The sequence below is a fragment of the Hemicordylus capensis genome, chromosome 6 (assembly GCF_027244095.1).
Source record: "Hemicordylus capensis ecotype Gifberg chromosome 6, rHemCap1.1.pri, whole genome shotgun sequence".
NCBI lineage: Eukaryota > Metazoa > Chordata > Lepidosauria > Squamata > Cordylidae > Hemicordylus > Hemicordylus capensis.
The window spans coordinates 40438405-40456888 of record NC_069662.1 but is presented as its reverse complement, the minus strand read 5'-3'; positions in this window follow the sequence as shown (position 1 = coordinate 40456888).

Here is an 18484-nt window from a genome sequence, read left to right as displayed (position 1 = left end):
CTGTGTTGAGCTTTCCCATATTCATGCTTCTTACGTTCCACATTCCCATTGTAATTCTGTCTTTTCAGCTTGGGATTTTCTTTTCCCGCATGGCAACATCAACCACTAGACCTCCAAAAGGCTTAGCCTAACTGCGTCATAAACACCATCAGTACTCTAAGAGATCCTCAGGTCTTCCTCAGTAGCATGTTCAGTACCATTCAACCTGAGGGGCCCATCATCATCATGCTCTACATCAGCAATTATTTCTATCTTGTCTATCCATGTGGTTTTCTTGGTAAAATACAGGAGTGGTTTGCCATTGCCTTGTCCCATGCAGTATGAAATGATGCCTTTGTCATTGTCACTAAAGTGACTGTCCTTCCTATATTGCTGCTGCCCAATATAGGTGCCTGCTTGCTTTAGCTGGGCAGCTGCGGTGACCTTTGCACCTCGGGTGACCCTACTGGGAGTATACCTCCTCGCATACTTCACTCCTCCCTTCCAGAAACACCACTCCCCACATGATGAGGCAGCATAGCAGGACTTGCGGGGGGATTATTAATATACAAATATTTATATACTTTTCAACACGTGACATATAAATACCACCAAGGTTCCCAATGTGGTATATAAATATCACTAAGGTTCCCATATAGAAAATACCTGTCTGAATGTGTTGGAATATATGCATTTTGCGTCACAGGCTGCCACTCAGAAACAGACAAGGTCTGAAAGTACAGAATGTAGCATCTTTACTGAAGCTAGGCAGGTCTGTGACTGGTCGGTGCTTGGAGAGGAGACCACCTGGGAATCTCATTGCCTTGATTTCCATGGGATAAAGTGGAATATAAATGGAATGGACAAACAGAAGAAAGTCTTTTTTTAAAAAAAGCAGAAGCCTTGCCCAGCTGCAGGAAACAGAAGTACACTCTGGACCAACAAAGGTCAGTTGTAAGGCAAGCAAAGGAGGAAGGAATTTGAGCATCTCATTCTTCAATGCATGCAATTCAACTTTTCTTGATCTGATCCTGATTCTCTATTCTGGTAAAATGTGGTTTAACCACAGCAGTTGGACCAGGATTACCTGGAACTTCTGGGTTCTTGCAATCAGCTCAACAGGGCTCAGTGATCTTGGTTAACTCTTTGAATAGGATTGTGGTGATTGTGTGAACACAGCCTAAAATAATCAGTGGATAGGAACACCTTTCCTATAAGGAAAGATTTGGGGATTCGTAATGTAGCAAAAAAGATAGAGGTTGATAAAATTATGAATGGTATGCAGGGGCATGAATATAGAAAGATGTTTGTCCCTCCCTTATACCACTGGAACTTGAGGCCACCCAATCAGTGAGAGGTTTAGAAAAGACAAAAGGGAAGTACTATTTCACACAACCCATAGCTAACTAATGGAATTCATTGCCACAGATGTAGTGGTGGCCAATAGGTTAGAAAGCTTTTTAAATGGAGTTAGACAAATTTATAGAAGATCAGTTATCAGCAGCTATCAGCCAGGATGGCTAATTGGAGCCTCCATATTTAGAGGCAGTTTACCTGTGAATATTTGGATGCTGAAGACAAACAAGGGAAGATTGTTGCCTTCATGCCCTGTTTATAAGCTTCCTGGAGGCATCTGACTGGCCATGGTTGGAAAGAGGATGCTGGATTAACTCTGTCTGATCCATCAGGAATTCTGCTATGTTCTTATGCTGCTAATCCCATCCCTCTGTGAACTTAATCCCAACTTCCAAAACCTGGCCCAAACCCTTATGCTCTGAGGAATCTCCAGTGGGAGGGAGTTCTGGAATTATGGAACAGTCACTTTGGCCACCTTCGGACATAACACCAAGCCGGAGGCGCATGAGGTAGAGCTTCGCTTTTGTGGTGGTCCAAATGTGTGAAACCACATTCATCACAAAAATGACCCAAGATGACACTCCCCAAATCGTGAATCGAACCTTTGATTTGTAGTGAGTTTCGCTGCCATGGTGGAGGTGCCATCGTGTCATCCAAATTCCCAAAGTCGTAACTTAAGTTTCGTGCCACAGCAGCTTCCGCAACCATATAGAGGGCAGCTCAGACCAGACCAGAAACACGCTCTAACTTTATGCCTGCGGTGCTTCTCGCTGGCCACCTCTTCAGACACTCTTCCCACCCCCCACCCCTGCTGTCTCCACACTCCTCCATCCATTTCCCAGCAACAGGGATGCCACATGGCTGCATCCCAACCTTCAAAGCATGTCAAAGGGAAAGGCTGCATTGGGAGATGCCCACTCTCCACTGTGTCCTATGTTCCCCCTTTGGCAATCTGCAGGAAAAGGGGATGGGATGACAAGATGGGCACTTTGTGGAGAGGTCCACAAATCGTGATGATGAAGTCCTTGCACAAGCATGTTCAGTCCTGGTGACAACGTGAACCAGGCAACCCGGTTGTCCGGGGTCTGGGTTGAAAGGCAGCCCCTGGAATTCTTGAGTGGCTCTGCGCTATTTTTTGTACAAATTAGTAGGGGAAGGAGGCCCAGCCCCTTCCTCTTGGGTGCACACACACACTCTATGGCTTGAGAATAACTGTCCATCTGGACCATTATTTGATCCAATCACAGGAGATATTCTTCCTGTGTGGTGATGATGATGGGTAATGCTATGGATTCAACCACTCTCGTGGGAGTGAAAGGCCATGGAGGCATGCATGCGGGCCAGAGGGCTGTTGCTGCCCAGCCTCGTTACTAGATCCACACAAGCCCCAAGGAAGGGCATCACACCAATTTCTTTCCAGGTCAGGGTGACTGGCAAGTAGCAGGAGTGAACGTGCACACCATGGCAGTCCGGTCACTCCTTGGCACATATATGTTTATTTTTGCCCATTATGGCAACTCAGCTTGCCAGGGATTGCTGGAAATAGGGGCTCCAATAGGGGCTCCCCTCACCCACGATTCCCTGCGGTGGCCAATTTGCAGATGCCACAACACTGGTCCAAGCCTGGGAATTTTGGGAATGTGTGCGGTAAGAGCCATCCCTGATCTTGCAGACTGAGCCCAAAGGGAAATGGCTGGAGAGGCCCAGACTCCCTGGGAGTCTGTAGGCGTTGAGTGTGGAGGGGAAGTTTATTTATTTATTTATTACATTTATATCCCGCTCTTCCTCCAAGGAGCCCAGAGTGGTGTACTACATACTTGAGTTTCTTCTCACAACAACCCTGTGAAGTAGGTTAGGCTGAGAGAGAAGTGACTGGCCCAGAGTCACCCAGCTAGTATCATGGCTGAATGGGGATTTGAACTCAGGTCTCCCCAGTCCTAGTCCAGTTGAGGAGTAGGAGTGCTATTTTTTTTAACAGATATACCCAGGGTGGGGGCCCCTATAGTTGGATGGGCTGTCCCATGAGAGCACAGTCCAATGGACACCCAAAGCTCATAGAGCCTCTGATCGTCCTCCCCAGTGGCCTGGCCTTCCCATGAGAGGGCTACCCCCTGGCTGGCAAGCTAACACGGGGGCAGGAGTGTGTTGTGGGTTCCTGGACTGCTTTAACCGGGTCTGCCATCACAAGAGCATCCTTTGTCACAGTGGGCCAGATCCCAGGACCCTTTTGCCTTTGCCTCATATACATATCCCTCCTAGGAAGTCATTGTGATCCCTTCCCTGAGTAGCAGAAATATAGGCCCCTTTCCATCCCCCGTTACCAGTCATTATGCTTGTGCAAGACTATTTGGCTGTGGGGCTCTTGCCAGGGCTGTGGCACAAGTATTGTGGAGGAAAGGGTTTCAATGCCATTTAAAAGGATTTGAATGGCCTTTCCCTGCCGAGGGCAGGCGGTCCATACTGAAAAGGTACGAGCGCACCAGGCATGTGCCTTTGCGGGTCGTGGCCGGCTGCCGCCCTGCTGATGTGCTGATATCTTGCCTGCAATCTGACGATGTGAGCGATATGGAGCATGCCGGGATGCAGCCCTGGTGGACCAGGGAGAGGGAGGGGCTGCTCTGCCCTGAAACCAGAACTTGCCCGGCCCAGGTTGGAAGATTGTCTGTGGGATGATTCCTGGATTCAAGGATTAACTTCAGGTTTGTCAACCCACAGTTGGGCATTAGTGTGCGAAGGCAGCTTGAGAGTAGCTTTTTAAAGGCCACTGCTGGGCTGCTCCCTGAGCACATAGATGGAATTTTTGAGAGGTCATCCTCTGACAGTCTTGGTGATGGACCACATATGAGGAACTGGTCTCTTCGGATGGAATTACATGCTACCTTGGCAAGTGTGTTTGCTGAGGCAATGTGCATGCAGGGAGAGTGTGTATTTGTAGGGGGAAATCAGCAGGTGGAAGGAGTATTTAACTCTCCTGCACCCAACTATACTCCCATGCAACAGTATCTCAAACCATTTCTCTCCTCCTTGGCCTTATTTTATCCCAGAGTCCAGCTAGGAGTTAGTTTTTGTGCAAACATTCTGATTATCCCAGCCTTCAAAACACACAGCTTCTCCTTGCTACTTTCCTCCAGCCAAGATGGGCAAAGGTCCAGCTTGCAAGTTTTTGTCCATACAGTCTCATGCATACTCTCCACATCTGCAGATGACATTGATGGGAACTATATATTAAAACTGATGTATTGAAAACATAAGACGAGAGGAGTCTTCAGCAACTCCGACTCCAATTCAGAAGCAGCCCCGCAATCATCCTGAATATGAGTTGATAGCAGCCATCTCCTTCAGTAATTTTTTAATATGTATTAGAATTAATTGAGCAGCACTGAAGCTTACTGAATAACACTGGGGGAGGTATTGGATTTTAGACCAATCTTGCTGTCCTCCCAATGGCTGGGAAATATGTTGATTCAGGTTCCAGTCCAAGTTACTCTTATGCCAATCCCACTTCATATTTCTGGTACACACAAAAGCTGAGTGTAATATGGAGTTTGATCATCTGACAGAGAAATGCACAAAGCCCTTTATCTGTTTTCCCCTTGTAGTTTTGGTTGGGCACTAAGGTGAGCATTAAAGTTCATCTCTCTCCTTTTAAAGTGCAGCTATGAAAGGAAAGTATGGTTGTGAGCCCTTATGGACAGTCAACCATTTAACTTCTTCGATGTAAACCACTTTGGGAACATTTCTGTTGAAAAGCAACATGACGACAATAACAACAATAATGGCTGACATACAGAGCATGGATGCACCAGAACCTCCCAACTAGCTGCACCAGTGCAGCAGGGAAGCCTCCATTTTTCATGTCCTCTCTTTCCCCAGGAAGTCCTCTGTGCCACATGAAGGAGTGTCTTCTTCCCTGCTGCACCGGTACAGTTAGTTGGGAAGTTCTCTTAGGCTGCTCTCCCACTGGCATACTTCTTCTGCATGTCAGTCAATAAGTAACAACAAACAACAACAACAACAACCAAACATACAAATAATCTGATCAGATGTGTAATAGGCTTGATACATGGTAAAAACAAAACACAAGAACTAGTGCAAACAAAGAAGATAACACATTAATGCCTTCATAACCTCCTTGGGAGCAGGGGTGCAGAGAGAGGGAAAGCCTGAGAACCAGCTCCTCACTTAAATTGTTGTTGTTGTTTTGTTGTGGGGAGAAGAAGGTGATCTGAGGATAGAAGATGTGGTTTATTAGGTATGGCGAGGAGAGTCCAGTAAAATGAGGTTTTATTTAAATAATTTGCGTGTATCTCTCTGGGCTTGGCCACAACCTCAGAAGAGACACTTTGGTTCACTAGGAAGATAAGGTCTTCCCCGGTATTTACTCTGATGACTCCCAAGAAAATGATCAGACCCTTACTGTTCCCCTCCAAACAGTTTATTAGGACTCACCACAAATCAAGGAAAGGGTGCAACAGAAACAACGTAATTCCATCAGCTGATGGTGCTCAGAATTCCAGTGAAATCTGAGGACCCTGTACAATCTAACACTAACACCAGTCTCTTTTATACCTTTTCCCTGGTCACAGCTGTTCACTACTAATTTCAGATGTTCTTAAAGCTGATTTCTCCTTATTTGTCTTGTTCCACTACATCATGGCTTGTTTGTGACTTGTTCCCTAATTCGTGTACCCCTAATTGGTACATTACCTCCTGCTCACGTGCTTGATACATGTTGCTTTATGTCATCTATGCGTCACCTCTAATTTCTTATCTTTCTGTGTCCTTCTCGAAATTCTCCCAGTCTTTAGCTCTTAGGAGCCATGTTGTAAGCTTCACTTCACTACCTGATTACTTGAAATTTCCCAACACAAACAGCTGTCTAGCTCACAAATTTCTGTTAGGTCACTCTTAAGGACAGAGCCTGCATCTCTTATTCAAGCCAATGCAAACGTTTGGTCAAGTCAAAGCTTTCCTTATCAATAGCTATTATTAATACATTACTAATAACAGAAATTGTTCAATAACATCACCAACATCAGGAACTCCTCAGCTGCCTAGGGAGAGATTGGATCCCTGTATGGTACTACATTATACTACCTTCTACATGGCAGATGCACCAGATGTATTATCAATTGCCCTTGAAAAGTGTTCAGAAGAGTCAACTGGAGGTGGTGGCAATCTTATATATCATTATTTTTCTATGTAAGCCACACTGAGAACTTTTGTTGAAAAGAGGTATATAAATATTCATAGTGGTGGTGGTGGTAGTAGTAGTAGTAGTACCAACATATTTACCTGAATAGAAGATGGCTCTGAATTTAAGACTACCCCATTTTAAAATACAGATTAAATACATTTTATACCTGTACTTACCTAAAAGGAAGAAGACTCTGAATTTAAGATGCCCCCCAATTTGTAACATCAAAGAACTTGGGTTAAAAAGTAGTCTTGGATTCAGGTAAATACAGTAGTAGTAATCTACCTTCTTGTTGGAGTAGGCACATGAGAGAACAGGATACAGTGTCGGTCCTGTTCCAACTTTAAACACCATGCAAGGTGCTGGTTTTGACCTATGATGCACTAGATGCACATGCCCAAGCGACCACTTATGGTTCATTGTAAAGTCTTAGGTCAGACAACATGTCACAGGAAGCATGTGCTTAGCACTTCCATGTTTGTTTGTTTTCAGTAAAGAGAGACTGGATCAGATCAGTGGCACCTGGAGGGAGCCTGAACCCTACACTCTGCCACACAGTACCAAACTGTATCAGGGATGACTACAAGGGGTAGCAGGCTCTCCCCCTCATATATCTCCCTCTCCCTCTTTTGCTCCGGCATCCACCAGATTAGAACTTTTACAGCCAAGTGTCAGACATATCACAACCCTAAATCCGTTGTGTGTGTTTTTTTAAAAAGGCCTCCACTGTTTAAAGAAGCCTCATTCACTTACCCTAGCCTCCAAACAAGTAGCAGAAGCCAGTGCAGCCAGGTAGGTAAGACCTGGCTGCAGCCTCCCTGGAGCCATGCCAACCTCTTAATTCCCCTCCTGGCCAGGAACTGGGCTGGGTGAGACCATACGTGCAGAGACATCCCCCAAGGAAGTTTTTCACATGGGGCCCTTGCATCTCTTCTGGAATGGAGGGGGTGGGTTCACATACCAGCCCTGATTTATCCCAAAGTCCCTGCGAGTTATTGGGGAGCACTTCACACACAATTCGGGTTTTTCACTGCACGTTAGAGTGTAGCCCAATTTATATCCGGGGTTAAAAAATCCACTACTTGTGTCGATTTTTAGGGACAACTTTGAGTTCGCAGTAAAGCTTCCTGGTAAACTCGCAGTAAAGCCTGCTGTGTGTAAAAGTCCCAGCAGATTTCAGCTGACCTGATACTGATCTCTCTTTCTCCACCTCAGTCTTTCCTGCACATAGTCTTGATCAGGCTGAGAAAACTAGCCTGGAAAGCAGACTGAGAGGATTGGCTTAATCCAGAAAGACAGAGAGCCCTTTCTTACAATCAGTGAGAAGTGTTACTGGGCAGGCTGCGGGGAAAGCTGAAGAAACTTACCTTCCCCGCAGACAATTGCCTAGTCCTTGCTGGGTGTGCGATTGTGTGCCAAGACACTCACCAGCTGCCTCTGGCAGCACAGAGGTTTTTGGGGGCGGGGACACATCATCACAGCCCTCAGACATCCCATAATGCACTTTGAGAGTGTGTGGTGCACAGAGATTGGTGGCCGCTCGTTACTGATAGATGAGCCAAAAAACCAAAAATGGGCTAAGGGAGCATTCACTCCCTTAACCCTATTTTAGAGGCGGGCTCCGTAGGCGGGTTTGCAGCCGTAGCGGTGCCACTCACCTCCTGCTAATTCTCACATGCAGCCAAGACTAGGCTTGCCTGCCTTAGGTCGGACTTGTCTGCCTTAGGCCAGTCTTGGCTGCACGTGAGAACAGCCTCAGGATTTTCTAAGAGGAATCTGGCTCACTTTCTGAATAAGTTTGAGGACGTCAGGCAAGCTTCATTAACAAGGTAAATAAACTAATCACATTAATTGCCTTACCACTACAAGTATTTAATATAGTTGTATTAAATCCTCGCTTCTCTAATAATAGGCTTTGCCGCCCCGTTGCTCCCCCAAACTAATTGTCCCAGAGCCACTCCTGACTTCCTCTCCCCACATGGTTGCTATTTGTCAAAGGAAAAATGTTTCCATTTTTGCCATAGATAACAACTCTCCTCAGTAATAACCATGCAGCACTGCCACTCAACATGCCTGGATCTCACCCTTGCCTTACCCATCACATGCAGAGGGCCATGGGGTGTGTCCTTGCCTTCTCGTGATCCATGTAGTGGAAAGAAACCTTGGCAGCATCTATAACCAACCACACTGACTCACTTTAGTCGCCACAGAATGCTCAAGCCAAGCGACCATAAAACTGCAAGATTACAATGAAAATAAATAAAAAGACTGCCTGCATAATACATTAAAGCAAGCAAGAGTGACAATAAAATATCTGTTAAAGTCCAGAGCAATTAAAAATCAATAGACGTCTGTGCCGGGAAGGCTTTGGAAGACAGGTTGGCCTTGGGCACAACACAAATAGCAAAGGGGACTAGTAAATCTCTCAGAGAAAGTTGTTCCAGTGTGAAGGCACGGCAACTAGGAAAGCACTGCTCCAGGGGTGTAGCTATAATTGAGCAAACCCGGGCCCCCAAGCTCCTGAGGGCCCTCCCAGCTCCATCTCTCCCTATTGTCTTCATTATCTCCCTCACTCCAAGGGGCCGCTGGATAGAGGGGCGAACACGAGCCCCCTCTGTCTCCCCTAGCTACGCCCCTGCCCTGCTCCATGCCTCCACGGAAGGACAGCACACAGAACAGGGTTTGAAAGCATCCTCAGGTTTGTGGGAGGAAGCACACCATCAGGCATTCTGGGCATAGGATGCCAGATTCAATCCCTAGTATTTTTCATTTTTAAAAGGTCTCATCTAGTCACAGATTCTCACTGTAGACAGGGATGTGCAGCAAGGGGCTTTCCAGTTGTTTTGGGACTATAACTCTCAGCACTCCCAGCGGCAATTTATTGTGGCTCGATCTGTTGCAGCCGGGGATGATGGGAGTTGCAGTCCAACAACGACCAGAGAGCCTCAGTTTGGCCACCCTGGCAGTACACAGTAGTGCATTTCTGAGGTTTTAGCTGTGATCATTTAGCTAATATATAGGCCCTGGGTATTTAAAAGAGCGTCTTCTTCGCTATGAGCCCCACCGGCCACTGAGGTCACTTGAGGAGGTCCGTCTCCAGTTGCCACCAACTCGTTTGGTGGCTACACAGAGACGGGCCTTCTCGGCTGCTGCCCCTGCTGAGATACGATCCTCCCCATCTCTGGCAATTTTCAGAAAACACCTGAAAACACATCGCTTCAGCCAGGCTTTCCCAGCTTTTTAAAACTGGTTTTTAAATTGTTTTGATTATTTAATGGTTGTGTTATGATGTTTTTAATTGTTAGTCATTGTTTTATGCTTTATCATTTTTGTTTAATTGTTAATTGATTTTAATGGTGTTTTAATGTAAACCGCCCTGAGCCTTTTGGAAGGGCGGTATAAAAGTTTTAATAATATATAATATAATATAATATAATATAATATAATATAATATAATATAATATAATATAATATAATATAATATAATATAATATAGTGCCATGGCTAGAGTGTGGGAGCTAGGTTAGGGAGATCTGTGTTCAAAACCCCATTGACCTTGGACCAGCCACTCTCTTTCAGTGCTGTTGGAGGAAGCCAGCTGGCAGCCCATGTTCCTCCCATTGGCAGCCCCCCACCCAAGCCCCCTGCATCTGACGTCAGACACGGGGTGTGTAGCTGGGGTGCCAGGTTGGCGGCAGCCCGGGTTCTTTGAACCTGCCTGCTCAATGGTGGCTCTGCCCCTGTCTTTCAGTCTAACTTATCTCACAGGACTGTGTGGGGAGGATAAAAGAGTGGGAGCCATGTATACCAGGAGTGCACAACTCAAATGCCTCAGTGGGTCAGAACCAACCGTGACTTGTTGTGCAGGGGCCGAAGTCGATTCCCAGCACATTAATTATTACATTAACAGAAATGAAATGAAAATATTAATGAATGTGAGAAGGCAGGGGGTTGGAGTCAGGGGGAAAGCTGAGGGGAAAGGAGGAGGATGTCAGGGGGCTCCGGTCCAGGGTGGGGGAAATCTGCTCTTAAGAAGCCAACTTCCTCCAGCTGTCGCTGGTAGTCAGCAGGACATACCAAGAGCTCTTCATGGCTTCTGCTGTTGCAGCAGGATCTTCCTACCTCTGGGCAGGCAAAAGAGGCTCTGAGTGCCAGATCTGGCCTCCGGGCCTTATGTTGTGCAGGAGAGAAGTATACTATTCTGAACTCTTTCAAGAAACTACAGCTTATAAACAAATAAGAATATTAGTACACCTGTCCACTGAATAAAGAATGCTAGTTAATCAATAATCTGCCCTTTGACAAAGCAATTGTGGGCAAAAATCAGGCAGGGCCCATAGCTCAGTGGTAACCTGCCTTGCATACAGAAGGTCTCAGTTTCAATTTCTGGCATCTACAGGTAGAGCTCAGAAAAACCCACTGCTCTGAAACCCTGAAGGCCAGCTGTCAAAAATTAAGCAAGTATGCTCATAACTCTTTGCCACACTGACTATAATTGCTCCCCCCAATTGATTAATCACGCTCTAATGGTTTTATCTTCCAATTAAAGCTTGCAGTCCTGTTTATTACTCACTTGTATGGTGCCTGAACAATTATTATCCACACATGTTCACGCGCTGCAGCCATCATAACTAGAAACTTTCATTTCAAAATGAAAGTTAAGAGTCTGCTCTCCATTTCGCATGGCAGAAAACACACAGGCCATATTGTGACCTGATACGGGGAAGGGAAGGAGAATCTATTGACCACACCCATCAGGTTCGGATTCCTGCTCAGCTGAGTATTTGTCAGTCTAATCTTCTACACAGAGCTGTTATTAAAATGAGATAAGCATATAGAAGCAACCTGCCCTTGCAATCAAGTGAAAAAGAAATTCATTTTACAAGTAGTCATGCCAACTTACCAAAATTTTCAACAGTTTAGTGTAAAGATATAGACATAGGCTGACATTTAGAGCAAAGATGCACCAGTGCAGTGAGAGAGCAGCCTAACAGTACTTCCCAACTAACTGCACTGGTACAGCAGGAAAGCAGCAATTTCTGACACCCTCCTCTTCCCCAAGAAGCCCTCTGTGCCACCTGAAAATATGTCCCTGAGGGTTGTGTAGTTCTCAGGGATATATTTTCAGGTGGCACAGAGAGCTTCTTAGGGATGTTGAGGGCGCCAAAAGTTGTCCCTACCCCAGTGCACCTGTAGAGTGAGTTGGGAAGTGTTGTTAAGCTGATCTCTTGCTGCACCAGTGTGTCCCTGCTCTGAATGTCAGCCACAAATTCTAAGTGTGGTGAAAGTGGCTTGAAGAGATCCACTGCATTCCGTAGCATTTGTTCTCAGAGCAGAGAATGAGGCTGTTCTCACGAGCCGCCTAGCTCAGGCTAGGGCAGACTAGCCTGGGCTAGGCTGCTCACGTGGATTACTGGGATCTGTGCAGATCTTGGTGCTCCCTTAACCCAAGCGCTCCCTTAACCCAGCTGCTGGGATTGTGTGTCTCCTCGGGCTCCACTGCTCATCGCACGGTGCCTTGTGGGATATCTGGAGGCCGGGAAAATGAGTCCCAGCCTCTGTTGATCCATGCTGCTCCTGGCAGTGTGGGTTGTGTGGGCGCACAGCTTACGCACCAAAGAAACAACCGTCAATCATCTGGGGGGAAGTAGATTGAACCCTGCCTTCCCCACACCTGCCCACACAGTCGTGTGAAGAGCCCCTCTGTCTTTTTCCACCTTTAGCTGCATTTCTTGTGTACTCCTGACTCTTGTAGTTAATATGATTGAATGTGAATAAGGCAGTGAATAATTTCTACAACAAGAGATGCCAGGCTCAAGTTTACTAGGGACTCATGTCCTCTGACCTGGAAATTCTCCTTTCTAATCCAAAATAAGCTGTTTGTGATTATTTATTAGTAAAGGAAGGCTCTCTCCATATAGGATTGCCAGCTGTCCTGCATTTTACTGGTGTGATTGGAATTTCATCCTCTTGGTCCATTGCCAGAATAGGACAATATAAAGCCAAAAGGGGGGAAAGAAAATGCATGCTTGGTGTTTTTCTTGGTGTGACGCTTGCTGTTAGTAGACAAAGATATATTCAGATTCAAATATAATTATGAGCCAATATGGAAACATAACAAAAAAATTAACAAAATTGATCTCAGCTACAGCTTTCTATACAAAGGTTGCCCATTGAGATTTATTTGCAGATGCACTTGTATAAGATTGCTCGATTAGGGGAATAAATGCAATCAAAATGACCATAGGAACATAGGAAGCTGCCTTCAACCAAGTCAGACCATTGGCTTATCTAGGTTAGTATTGTCGAAATAGACTGGCAATTGTTTCTCTAAGGTTGCAGACAGGAGTCTCTCTCTCCCTTATACTGGAGATGCCAGGGAGGGAATTTGGAACCTTCTGCATGCAAACATGCAATTGTTCTTCCCAGAGTAGCCCCATCCCTTGCAGGGAATATCTTACAGCACTTGCATGTAGTCTTCCATTCAAATACAAACTGAGGTAGACGGACCCTACTTAGCAAAGGAGACAATTCATGCTTGCTACCACAAGTCCAGCTCTCCTCCATATCAGTGGACTGTTCTGTTTTGGAACATTCCTGCACAATGGGAGATAAAATGTTGAAGGAATGGCAGACAGTAATTGGGTGTTTCATATAGAATAGTAAAAAAAAAGTCTAGGTTAAATCTGAAGTCAGCCAAGATTTATGGGAAAGAGGATGATTGGGTGCGCCTGGCTGGGATAGATTTATATTGCCAGGCAAATAAACTGACTTGGTTGTCAGAGTAGATGAAGGATGAAAATAATTCTTTTCTACCATCAGATCGGTATTTCTTTAATATCCTACTAAAAGCTTGTGTCAAGATGGTAACACAGTCACACCTCTCACCTCAGAAATTACATAAGCTTTATGCCATCCTAGGGACCAGATTTTGATACTAAAGCAAAAGTGAAAGGTGATTTTATATGCCAGCGTTCACAAGAGGTAATAGTTCCACTTCATTCTGCACTTGTCAGACTTCATTCTGAGTACTGTTTTCAGTTCTGGAAGCCACACTTCAGGAAGGAAATGGACAAATCGGAAGATGTTTAGAAGACTGCAGCAAAGATAACCAGAAGTTCAGAAAACAAGGTACCTTCTATGAGGAAAGGGTTGAAGGAACTTGTATGTTTAACCAGGAAAAGAGAGAGCTGAGGAGGCAAGGGCGGATTAAGCTTTTTGCCCATAGGCAGCCAAGGATTTGCCACCCTTCTCTGGGGGTGGGGGCGGCCGCAGTGGCTGCAGGGAGAGGGGACAAGGGGAATGTCCCCCCTTTTACTTTTTTTTTTAAAGTTGCTGCATGGCAGGATAGGGGCAGTGAGGGTAGCAAGAGCTTCTTCCAGCTCCGCTCCTGCCTCCCAAATGACTGCACAGGCCAGCCTGCAACCCATTTTGGGCCTCTCTGTGCACACAAGGCCCAAAACAGGTTGCAGATTGGCCTGTGCAGTCGTCTGGGAGGCAGGAAGAAGCTCTCACTGCCCCCATCCCATTGCCCAGTGTCATTTTTAAAAAGGTAAAAGGGGGAACTTTCCCCTTTCCCACAAGTGCTGTGCTACCACTGCTACCCCCAGAGAGGGGAGGCAAAATTTGCTACCCCTCTAATTTTGTTGCTGTAGGCAAGTGCCTTCTTTGCCTATCCGTTAATCCGCCCCTGTGAGGAGGACATGACAACACTCTTCAAATACCCAAAGAGTTGTCACAAAAAAGAGAGAAAAGATTTGTTCTGGTCTGCTCCAGAAGGCAGGTCTAGAACTATGAACCTGATGAATATGACAAATATTTATATGCCACTTTTCAACAACAGTTCCCAAAATAGTTTACATAGATATAAATAAATATATATGATGGCTCCCTGGCCCCAAAGGGCTCACAGTCTAAAAAAGAAACTCAAGCTAGACACCAGCAACAGCCACTGGAGGGATGCTGTGCTGGGGATAGATAGGGACAATTACTCTCCCCCGCTAAATAAAGAGAATCACCAGTTTTAAAAGGTGCCTCTTTGCTCAGTTAGCAGGGGAGCTAAGGGGCTTAACTCACAGGAGTGCAGATTTCAGTTGAACATTAGGATAATCTTCTTAATGGTGAAAACTAAGAGCCGTTCAACAATTGACTCCATTACCTGGGGTTGGAGTTGGATCTTCCTCACTGACTGAAGATCTTCAAGCAGAGACTGAACAGTTCTCTTTTGGGGATAACGAGCTCTGGATTTCCTGCATGAAATAGGAGGTTGAACTAGAAGCCTTCCGCAACTCTGATATTCTATTGTTCTCATGTAAAAATAACGACAACCTTGCAAGTAAACAGTTAGCACATCAGTGAGAAAGGTATTTTGCAATCTCCTGGTATAGCCCTCTCTCTGCCACTAATTCTTCTATTTGCAGGGAGGTTCTGGCTGGGAGGGGGTATCCTAGGGCAGCATTCAGAGGCGTTAGTGCCACATCTGTGCTCAGAAGTGATGCAGTCCCTTACAGTATACCCTTCTGCTGCATGTGTAGACCAGGCCTCAGTATCTTTCATTGACATCCCTTCCTCCTGAATTTAGCATCACCCCCATTCAATACAGTTCACAAGCTAACTAACCAAACGGTCCCAGTGGTACAAGATTATTATAACTTTGCCTGGAAGCATAACTCCCTTTTACGAGGTACACAAATCATATCCTTGTTTACCAAAAGCTTCTCGTCAGAGAGGGGATGGAGCAACAGATCAGAAACATTGTCAGGGAAGTGGCTCTTAAATTAAACACGTTGTGCGCTATTAATTAAAACAGAAAACCTAACAAGGCTCCAGATTATTTAAAACTCCAAGCTCTGAAGGAGCCTTTTTAGCTGAGCAATTTATGGAGTTTCATGCATAAAGCTGTCATATCTGATCCCCTAGTGAAAAGCAGAATCCCTAAGCATTGTTTGGTAGATGTAATGCACATGCTGATGTGAAAAACCAAGACAGAGATGGATTCTATATACTCTCCAAAGTAGTGTTCAGTGAGTGCATAGGATGTCCTTGGACTAGTGTCCTGAGGCTGCTTTTGCGACAAACAGCTTTTCCTGGCATAGAGATACAGAGAAGGGGAGGCTATTCTGCTGTTGATTAATTCACCTATTAAACACACAGCAGTCCTGCCAGGAAAAACTAACAATAATTACAACCTAGGGAGTTCTGTAAACTTCTTCGATAAGAAGACAATCTTATAGAAATCTGTTCAACATTGTTGGAATGCTGTTGTCCTCTCCCCCCACCCCCGCTGGAAAGATTCCTGTAACTTTCACAGCTGCATAACCAGCAGAAATTCATCAAGTAAAATGTGTCTCCACACTGAGAGGCAGGGGTGCTGTTAAAGGAGAGCAAGGAAGGCAGTTTCCGCTCTGCTTTTCAGACAGCATCTAGATTATTCCTCAGGAGCCATGAAATCCCTGCTCATCTCCCAGGCCCTATACATTGGGGTCTGGTTCTCTTTGCTTGGGCTGCACCACTTTAGATTGTAGGTGACTCCTACAATCACATGACACTCACATGACTCACATGCTCCTCCAAATTTTTTTAAAAATCTGCTCATAGAAAACTAGCATATTGGGGAGATGTTAGGGTAGGACTCTTCTCTCTGAAATGCTTATTTTCTGTGTGCAGGGATCCCCCCCCCCGGAGTAAAATTCAGTCAGTCACATGAGCCCCAACTTGCAATGTGAAGTAGTACAATCCAGATACAAGTTTACTGACTCAATCCTGAAATTTGGCCTTAGCCATACACGGCAAAGGCACAAATCCCTTTGCTTAAGTAAAAATGTGACTGTCTGCTGTTTATGACTTGCTATGGCTGTTATGAAATAACTGCAGTGAGCACTCATAAAATTACTTGGGCTGTGTTTTTGTTTTTGTTTTGCAATTTAATCTTGAGTATATCCAAGAGTAGGCCTTTAAAGCCTTCTGTGGGTCCTGTCAGGCCTCTCCTTCTGAAATCTCTTCTCCACAGCTATGACATCCAAAATGGCACCCCAGCAGTGACTGAAAACGTTTCACCCTTTCAATCATTCTGAAGGCACAGACTGCCCTCCCAGAAATGGAGGGCCATCCTGTGCATCATTGGGGAGTATGATACAGACATCTTTGGCATTCTAGGGAATTACAAGACCCATTCAGATGGTTTCAAACAAAGCGTTACTCCCAGATACAGTGCCAAAAGTGGGTTGGAAGTGCTGCCCTGCTGCTGCCGCCACTCAATCCCTTGACCTAGCTGCTCACAGTGGAATGAGAAGCACCATGACCATGATATTAGGTGGGCTGTGATTGGCAGCCTGGGCTGATCCAGGCTGCCGGTAATGGAAGTGCCTGTTGTAGAATCTAAGGGAAAGAGTTGTGGTATGCAAGGATAAGGTAATAAGCAGCACTTATAAAAAAATGATCTGAACAGGACAATCGAATTTTAGAATTGGAAGGGGGTCTTCTTGTCCAATTCCTGCTCAGAGTTAGAGTTGCTGTCCATCCCTGACCGATAGACAGCCAGACTTTGTTTGAAAATCGCTAGAGAAGGAAAGCCCACCACGGCAGCAGGCGGACGGTTCCACAGCTGAACTGCCCCTGTGGTTGAGAAATTAGGAGGAGAGCTGGTCTTGTGGTAGCAAGCATGAATTGCCCCCTTTGCTAAGCAGGGTCCACCCTAGTTTGCATTTTAATGAGAAACTAAGTGAGTGAACACTGTAAGATATTCCCCTTAGGGGATGGGGCTACTCTGGGAAGAGCAGAAGGTTCCATGTTCCCTCCCTGGCACCCCCAAGGTAGGGTTGAGAGAGACTCCTGCCTGTAACTTTGGAGAAGTCGCTGGCAGTCTGGGTAGGCAATACTGAGCTAGATGGATCAATGCTCTGACCCAATATACGGCAGCTCCCTATGTTACGATTCCTAATGTCTTGCCTAAATCTGTATCCTCATAATTTCAACTTCTTTGCAATGTTGTATTTGAAGACAGCAATCATATCTCCCCTTAGTCTCCTCTTTTCCAGGCTAAATATATGCAGATCCTTCAACTGTTCCTCAGAGGACTTGGTTTCCAGACCCACCACTATCTTTGTTGCCCTCCTCTGAACCCATTCCAGTTTATCAATATCCTCCTTAATATGTAGTGCCCAGAACTGGACACAGTATTCCAAGTGAGGTCTGATCAATATAGAATAGAGTGGAATTGTTAACTTCTTATGATCTGGACACGATGCCTCTGGTAATGCAGCCTAAGATAGGGATGTGTTTGGAACTGACGGGGGCCGGTTTGAAGGCGGGAGGGATAACTTTAAGGATGGGAGAGGGTGCACTTACCCACCCCCACCGCCGGGTTTTCCACGCCGGTGCTTTCTGTAAAACCGGTCCGGCAGGGACCTCCCTGCCGCACCATCCTCACCTAGGACCAGAAGTGACCGGAAGTAACCTGTGTGCATATGCACATCATGCACATGCGCATGGATGTTGCAAGCATTTGCGTGCACATGAGCTGGGTATGCAACATGCGCACGCGTGCCTGACACATACACATGTGCCCTCCCCCCACCTTCCCAGAAATACTGAAAGACCAGTGTGCCCTGAGAGGAAGGCAAGAAAGGAGGGACCCAGGCCAGGGAGCTCTTGTCCTCAGCTCCTGAAAAGACCAACAGCCTGAGACAACCTTTTTAAATCTTCTGTAATTTGCGTCTTTTAATATTGTAAACCGCTTCGGGTGCCTTTGCAAAGGCAGAAAGGTGGTATAAAAATGTAGTAAGTAAGTAAGTAAATAAAATTTGAATTTTCTTACCAAAATGCAGAAATTGGCTTGTTGGACTCCGTCTTTTTGGTTTTGGACCAATGTATGAGCCTATCCAGATCAGTTTGAATCTTCATTCTGCCTCAACCTATTTTGTCTCAAACCAGGAACTTGGAGCGGGTGGCCTT